We start from the raw sequence: 8,782 nt of genomic DNA on the forward strand, positions 1-8,782 counted from the left end.
ATCACTGAGCAACACCAGACAGGCCTGTGTACACATTTTTACATGGATATTCTGGTTACCATGTTCCAATACGATTGTATAACTAACCTTTAACTCGAATTCACTATACACCAGACCCTGGACTAATGAATTTACATGCATTGTCTACAGTCATTTCCATTTTGAGGATGAGAAAACCAAAGCTTCAGGAGAAGTATTTATTTACATAAGGCAGCAATTTTCAACCTTTTTCATCTTGTGGTTACAAAAATCCCGGGGCACACCTAAAATAATTTTTTTGGCCCAACTGACAAAAAAAAAGTATAATTTTGATTAATTGACAGTAGACAGCTATTGTGTTGGCTGTTGCCATTTATTTTAGTTGACAGTCTAAGGTAAAAGAGGTCAGTGCCCCTGACTAAATAGTCAGGTACTGAATGTTTTAAAAATTCTTGCAGCACACCAGTTGAAAATTACTGGCCTAAGGGATAACTAGAAAGTGGCATTTTAAGAAAATAAAGATCAGAGCAGAAATAAATGAAACAGATTAAAAAGGCAATAGGGAAGATTGATGAGCTATTTAAAAAAAGAGAGAGAAACAAAACAGGCAAACCTAGAGCTAGAATCACCAAGAAGAAAAGAGGATTCAAATAAAACTAGAATTGAAAGAAATGATGTTACAATTACTGCCACAGAAATACAAAGGATCATTAAGAGACTACTATGAACAATTACACACCAACAAATTGGACAACCTAGAAAAATAGATAAATTCCTAGACATATACAACCTACCAATCCAAACCATAAAGAAAGAGAAAACCTACCCTGGCCCTGTGGCACAGCTGGTTGGCGCATCATCCTATACACCAAAAGCTTGTGGGTTTGATTTCTGGTCAGGGCACATACCTAGGTTGTGGGTTTTATCCCCAGTCAGGGTACATAGAGGAGGAACCAATTGATGGTTCTCTCTCACATTGATGTTTTTCTCTCACTCTTCCTCTCTTCATTGCTCTCTCTCTAAAAACCAGTGAAAACATATCCTAATGAAGATTATAAAAATAAATAAGAAATCTGAACAAACCATTTACTAGTAAGCAAATTGAGTCAATAATCAAAATCATCCCAACAAACAGAAGCCCAGGACCAGATGACTTCACTCGTGAATTCTACTAAACAATGAGATAAGAATTAATACCAACCCTTTCCAAACTCTTCCAAAAAAAATAGAAGAGAAGGGGAGGGAACACTTCAAACTTCAAATGTTATGAGGCCTGCATTACTCTGATATCAAAGCCAGATAAGGACACCACAAGAAAACTATACAGGAGTATCTCTGATGAATATAGATACAAAAATTCTCAACAAAATATTAGTAAACCAAATTCAACAACACATTAACAGAATTATACACCACAAACAAATGGGATTTATCTCTGGGATGCAAGGATGGTTCAAAACACAAATCAATCAATGTGATACATCACATTAATAGAATAAAAGATAAAAATTATGTGATTATCTCAATATATGCAGAAGAATCATTTGACAAAATTCAACTTCATTCATAATTAAAGGTCAAAACAAAGTGGGTATAAAGGGAAAGTACCTCCACATAAGAAAGGCCATATATAACAAAACCACAGTTAACATCATACTCAATGGTGAAAAACTGAAAGATTTTCCTCTAACATTCAGAACAAGGATGCCCACTCTCACCATTTTTATTCAACATAGTACTGGAAGTCTCATGCTCTTACACTCGCGCTCCATGCCCCCCACTCACCCTGTGCACTCACCCCATCTCTCCCCATAGCCGTGTGGCTGCTGGACTGGACTGTGCTTTAAAATGGAGTGGAGGCTCGGGGCAGTGTCTTAATTCTTAGCCTGCTGAAGACTAGATTGGACTTTTTCCATGGTGGGATGAAGGGAAATGGGAATTGGAAACCCAGAGGTTTAATTCCACAGAAGTAAAGATCACTTATCCTCCTGTGCGAGTCTCAGAAAATTCCTTTCTTTGCAACATTGCAAGGACTCCACTTGCTCTGGTAACTGGTGGGGACACAGAAAGTACCCCCCCCCCCACCACCAATAACAATATGACCCAGCAATTCCATTTCTAAATATTTATCTAAAGAAAACAAAAACACTAATTCATCGCAGCATTATTTACTATAGGCAAGATATGGAAGCAACCTAAGTGTCCTTTGATAGATGAATGGATTAAAAAAAAGATGTAGTACATATATACAATGGAATATTACTCAGCCATAAATAATGATGAAATCTTGCCATTTGCAACAAAGGGATGAACGTAGAGGGTATTATGCTAAGTGAAATAAGTCAGACAGAGAAAGTCAACTACCATATGATTTCACTTATATGTGGAATCTAAAAAAACAAAACAAACAAGACAGAAATAAAGACTCATAGATACAAAAAATAAACACAACAAAAAGAAGATTCATAAGACACAGAGGAGATTTTAATGGTTGCCAGATGTGAGGGGGTTTGGGAGGATAGGTGAAAAAGGGGAAGGAATTAAGATGTACAAACTGCCAGTTATAAAACAGTCATGGGGATATAAAGTATGGGAAAATAGTCAATAATATTGTAATAACTATGTATGCTGCCAGATGGGTACTAACTAGACTTATTGGGATGATCACTTCATCAATTATATAAATGTCTAACCACTATATTGTTCACCTAAAACTAATATGTCAACTGTAATTGAAAACTAAAAACATATTTTAAAAAGAAAGAAAAATATAATTCTGCAATTTCCTTTAGTTTTTCTTCTAAGTGTTATTCAAGACTGGACATTTCCCCAGCTAGCAACAGTTTTGAAAACGACAGGCATATCTCAGGGATATTGTGGGTTCAGTTCCAGACTACCACAGTAAAGTAAATAGCACAATTAAATGAGTCAAAAAAATGAGACATAATCTTTTTGCTAGTGGAGGGTCTTATCCTTAATTTGTAAAAAAAAAAAAATTTTAAAGGCAACACTGTTGAAATGCAAAAAAGTGAAGTGCTTCTTAACAGGAAAGAATCCTAGCAATCCCAGATGCAAGTCCCACTGGTGATTTGTGCACAATGGATAAAAGGCCTCACAGATAACCAACAGAATGACACTGTGCCCTAATAGCTTTGCCCTTGCCTGTTCATTGTGTTGCTGTAATAACAAACATATGGAAGGACAAGTCGGCTGATTCTCTGGGGTAAGCCAGGCAGGGACAGAGCCTAAACCAGAGAGATCCCGGGTTTACGCATCAAGGCCATCTCTTCCTGGGGTGCTTTAGACAATGTACGGATGACTCAGCTATTTTAGTGGAGCCACCTATGGTGCCAGGGACTGTCATGCAGACATAAGGGTCAGTGGTGCGAGTGTGGTTCTCAGTGAGCTGCTTGTTTTCACCCTGTCTTTCTGGACCATTCTCACCCATTCCCCTTGTTGCTGACTAGTCAACAGGGGCTCTGTCAACACCCACAAAAATGGAAAGGGAGAAATAAGGCAGTTACTAAAACAGTACTTCTCACACACCCGTGGCATGCTGGGCTATGGGCGCAAAGCAAATTATGATTCATGGTGTCCTGCGTGGGGCCAGAGCTCTGCATTTCCAACCAGCTCCCAAGTGTTGCTGATGCTCTTGGCCTGTGGACCTGCAATTGAATTCCCTGAGATTAAATTCCTGCTCTGATGAAATGGGGGTTTTGCTTTCTGTCAGGGGCCTTGCATTGACCAGGTTAAATAAAGAGTTTGTGGTCGGCCAGCCCCTGTTCAGGGGATGAAATCATGACATTTGGGGGAAAAAAGGCTTCCATGAGAGACAGGGCGTGTCCTGGCGCTATTGGCATTCCTGGTGTCGGGGGTTCCAGAAGCCCTGCTAGGCCCCAACACTTCATCAGATTCCCAGAGCCCATAACTTCTCTTCGCTTCACCAACCAGAGCTGGACTTACATTACTAACAACCACGGTTCTCAACAATGGAAATATAACGGTTAAATGAATTACGATATGTCCCTATGGGGGAATTATGCAGCTGTCAAAAAAGCATTATTTCAAAAAACATATTGGGATGGACAAATAGTATAAGGTTAAGTGAAAAAAACCCACACCAATGTATATATACAGAATAATCTGAATTCTACACAAACTTTTGAGGAAAATTAAAAGTCGACTCAAAAACATAAATAATAGTTATGGCCGGCTGAATGATGGGTCCCCAAATATGTCCACATCCTAATTCCCAGAATCTGTGGAAGTTACCATATATGGCAAAAGAGACTTTGCCAATGTGATTAAATCAAGGGTTTTGCCATTGATTATCTTGGGTTATCTGAGTCAGCCTAATATAACCACAGTGGTCCTTACAGGAGGGAGGCAGGCGGGTCAGTCAGAGGAGGGCATATGATGACAGAAATAAGATTAGAGGGATAGCCTTTGAAGATGGAGGAAGAGGGTGACAAGCCAAGAAATGTGACTGGCTACAAGAAGTTTAAAAAGGCCGAGAAAACGGCCCTAGCTGGTTTGGCTTAGTAGACAAAGCATTGGTCCGTGGACTGAAGGGTCCGGGGTTTGATTCCGGTCAAGGGCACATGCCTGAGTTGCGGTCACAATCCCCAGTAGGGGGTGTGCAGGAGGCAGCTGATCCATGATTCTCTCTCATCATTGATGTTTCTATCTCTCTCTCCCTCCCCCTCTCTGAAACCAACAAAAATATTTTTTTAAATGATAAATAAAATAATTAATTTTTTAAAAGGCCAAAAAATGGATTTTGCCCTCAGAGCCTCCAGAAGGGACCCGCCCTGCCGACACCTTGACCTTAGCCCAGTGAGCTTGATTTCAGACTTCTGATCTCCAGACTTGTAAGATAATACATTTATGTTGGTTAAAGCCACTACATTTGTGGTCATTTGTCTTAATAGCAATAGGAAACTAAGATACTATTGTCTCTGCACTTTCCTTTAACTAATATGTTACTTTAATAAAATGCACAATTTATTTTAAAAGAAGGCATAAGTGTAGCTTGCTATACTTTTTTTTCCCCCTTTACACTTTAACATAGCTTGGTTACTGTTATTTTCTAGCACTGTTGAAGATAATCACATTTCAGGAGAATCTCACTCTGTATTAATAGAATTCTGACCCTGTCAGTCCCCTAGGAAAGCTCTGGACCGTTGCTGTTAATAGCCAACAGGTGACTGAAAGTGCATTTACAAGATTGACACCTAATGAAAACCAAAAGGCCCAGAGACATGCTCAAGTCACAGAGCATGAACAGACTCATCACACCACTTGGAACTCTCCATCCTCCCGTCAGTGTATTCCCAGCATCGTGACTCTGGAATCACTGAGAAGAACAATGAAAATGGCATGACTGCTACATGCCTAGGGCCGTCTAGCGTAATATACTAGTAAAAGGTCTTGAAACTCTGGATGCTGTTCATGCAACAACTAAACGAGGTTGAAAGGTCCTGGTCTGTTATTCCCAACCCCAGGCTGAGATCACTGGCACCTCTATGAGCCTCAGAGTCCTCTGTGTATATTTTCCTGTCATACTTATTTCACTCCATAACAATTATTTATTGATGCATCCATCTCCCCTAACTAGACTTCAGTGTTTTAATGTTCCTCTTTATTAATTCTCTATGTCATGTGTGGATATATTTATATTGACTGGGGATTTTACTCCCTTATTATAGAGTATATTTTCCTACTTCTTTGCATGCCTGGGATTTTTTACTGAATGCCAAACATTGACAATGGTACCCTGTTGGGTGGCTATATATTTTGTACTCCTACAAACATTCTTGACATGCTTTTAAGTTACTTGGGAACAATTTAATCATTTTAGGTATGCTTTTAAACTATCCTCACTTTCTAAATAAGTAAACAAATGTTCAGGTAGGTACAATAACATGTCCAACATCTCTCAGTTATCAAAAGTTATAGTCAGGATTTAAACCCAGGTCAATATGATTCCAAAGTCAAATGCTTGTATATTATGGAATGCTGAAGCAACTCCAGCCAGCCACCAGAATCTCTTGAGAAGATCCTAAAAGACCAAGAAATCAGGAATTTTTAAAATATTTCCACCCACATTTAGCAAAGCATCTTGAGGAGAAATGGATAGAGCTGTCATCAACCAGGATTGGCTTGGCTTGAATCAATCCTGGCAAAGAGAAACTGGGGGACTTAGGGCCTTCATTCATCATGAATTCATTTGGAATTCAGGCCACTGTCTAAATTTTACCTTTGAAATCGAAATTCAAGTTAAACAAAAATTGAAAAGTTTCCCCTAGAAGGAATCTTATGTTTGTCCAAAGTACGAGGAGAATGGGTCAAGATGTCATGGTATTCCACTTTAGCAAGTTCTTTGAAGATAGGACCAAGAGAGTTGAATTTTCATTATCTTGGGTAAGTAAGAATTCAAGTTTCTGTTGCTAAGGCCAGGATCCAATTTAATTTGATTCAATAGCATTTATAAAATGCCTGTCTATGTGGTCTTAGGCTGGGAAAATGAAGAGTGTAAGACATAAGCCCTACCGTAGAAAATAGTATTCAACAATATATAAGAAGGGTTATATATCATGATGAAATGGGTTATATTCCAGGACAAAAGAAGAAAAATCGTACCATCATCTCAATGGATGCAGGGAAAAGTATTTGGAAAAAAACCAACCACCACATTAATTCTTAATAAAAACTCTCAGCAACCAAGAAATAGAAAATTTTTGTCTGCCTGATAAAAAGCAACTAACGAAAAACCCCAAAGCTAACATAATATAATAAAAGACAGAATGCTTTTCCCCTTAAGATCAGGAACAAGGAGAGGATATGTACTCTCATCACTTCAGCTCAACATTGCACTGGAAGTTCTAGTCAATGCAACAAGGAAAAATAATAAAATAAACAAAACAAACATCATCTAGATGGAAGTGAACCTGTATTAACTGCAGACAACATGATCAAGAATGTAGAAAAATCTCATGGAATTGAAAAAAAAGCTACTAGAATTAATGTGAGTCTAATAAATTTGCAGGATGCAAAAATCAATGCACATTAATCAATTCTATTTTTATACACTATCAATCAACAAATGAAAGTTGAGATTGAAGTTGCAAAAAATAAAACCATTTACAATATTATCAAAAACATGAAATATTTTAGGATAAATCTAACAATAACAACAACTATGCCCTGATAATGAAAACACTGCTGAGAGAATTTAAAGAAGACCTAAATAAAGGGACAGATGTACTACTATGTGTTCCTGGGTCAGAAGAGTCAATACTATTAAGATGTCAGGCTTCCCCAAATTCTATCTATCATTTCAACATAATCTCAGTAGGCTTCTTTCACAGAAATTGACAAGCAGATTCTATAATTCATACAGAAAACAAAGGATGGGAGTAGCCAAATTAACTTTGAAAAAGAAGACCAAATTTTAGGACGGTCACTGCCTGATTTCAGCCCTAGTAGAAAGCTAAAGTAATCAAGAAAGCGTGTTGCTTGTGTCAGGATAGACAAACAGGTCAAGGAAGCAGGACAAACAGGCCAACAATTGAGGAACACATTGGCTTTCAATTGATTTTTCAAAAGGTGCAAAGGCAATTTGGTGGTGACATGACAACTGGGTTTGGCATGATTTATGATTCCTTGGATTATGCAAAGAAAAATGAGCCCAAACATAGACTTGCAAGACATGGCCTGTGTGAAAAGAAGAAAACCTCAAGAAAACAGAGAAAGGAACGCAAGAACAGGATGAAGAAAGTCCCTGTTGGTGCCGCCAAAAAGTGAGCTGGTGAGGGGACAACAGGCGTAGTTTCTTCTGACTATCTATGGTCATTGCACAGATTTTTCTTCTATATTTTCCATGAGAGAATTAATAAACTAAGAACATTTATGTGAGAAAAAAATCAGTCATTTGGGGGCTTGTTAAAATTGTACAGTCTAGGCCTCTCCTACAAAGGTGTTTATCAAGTTGGTTTGAGTGGGACCAGGGATCTGCATGTCCAGCAGGTCCATGGACCACACTGGAGAAACCCTTTGGGCCTCCTGCAGCTAAGTCAGAGCTACTCTGCTGCCATGATGATGCCCAAAGCTAAGGAGGTGAGAGTGAGGAAAACGAGTGGTCCGGTTCTCGCTTTAGTCTTCAAGAAGGGCCTGAAAATACTCAGAAAAGTTACGCTAAAAGGCAGTTAATCTTGAACAAATACTGAATGCTTAATTTAGGAGGGTGTTAATTCCCTTACATCTGTCACCTAATCCTTAGAGATGACTTAATGAAATGACCAGAAGCATGGAGTCAAGGCTGCAGGGCCCTGATCATATATCACAAAGCTTTAGTGCAAGCAACATAAATTTATTGGGCTTATTTTGTCATTTATGCTGCATTCACTCATTCATTAAGTTAGCCAACTGTGCCAACTTTATAACGAAGCTTCAGAAGGGCCTTTCCTACCAGAGTGGACATGATTTAAATAGGATGGTTAGCTTTTATAAAGGCATATATACATATACATTTACATACATATACATACACCGGCATCAAGGCAGACCAGTGCTTCCTTGTATCATTGGTTCGTTTAAGAAACGTTCATTGAATATCTCCTTGTCCCTGACATACAACTTCATTAGGCTACTTTGAGTCTTGCTTGAAAGGTCACTTCCCCGTCCAACTTTTCTGAAAGCCCCCAGGCACAATAAATATTTAAAATATTTTTATCAATAATTTATTTTTTATAGCTATACCTTCCCTTCTGCCAAAAAGAAATTCAGATTGATGTTATATATT

The sequence above is a fragment of the Myotis daubentonii genome, chromosome 17 (assembly GCF_963259705.1).
Source record: "Myotis daubentonii chromosome 17, mMyoDau2.1, whole genome shotgun sequence".
NCBI classification, from domain to species: domain Eukaryota; kingdom Metazoa; phylum Chordata; class Mammalia; order Chiroptera; family Vespertilionidae; genus Myotis; species Myotis daubentonii.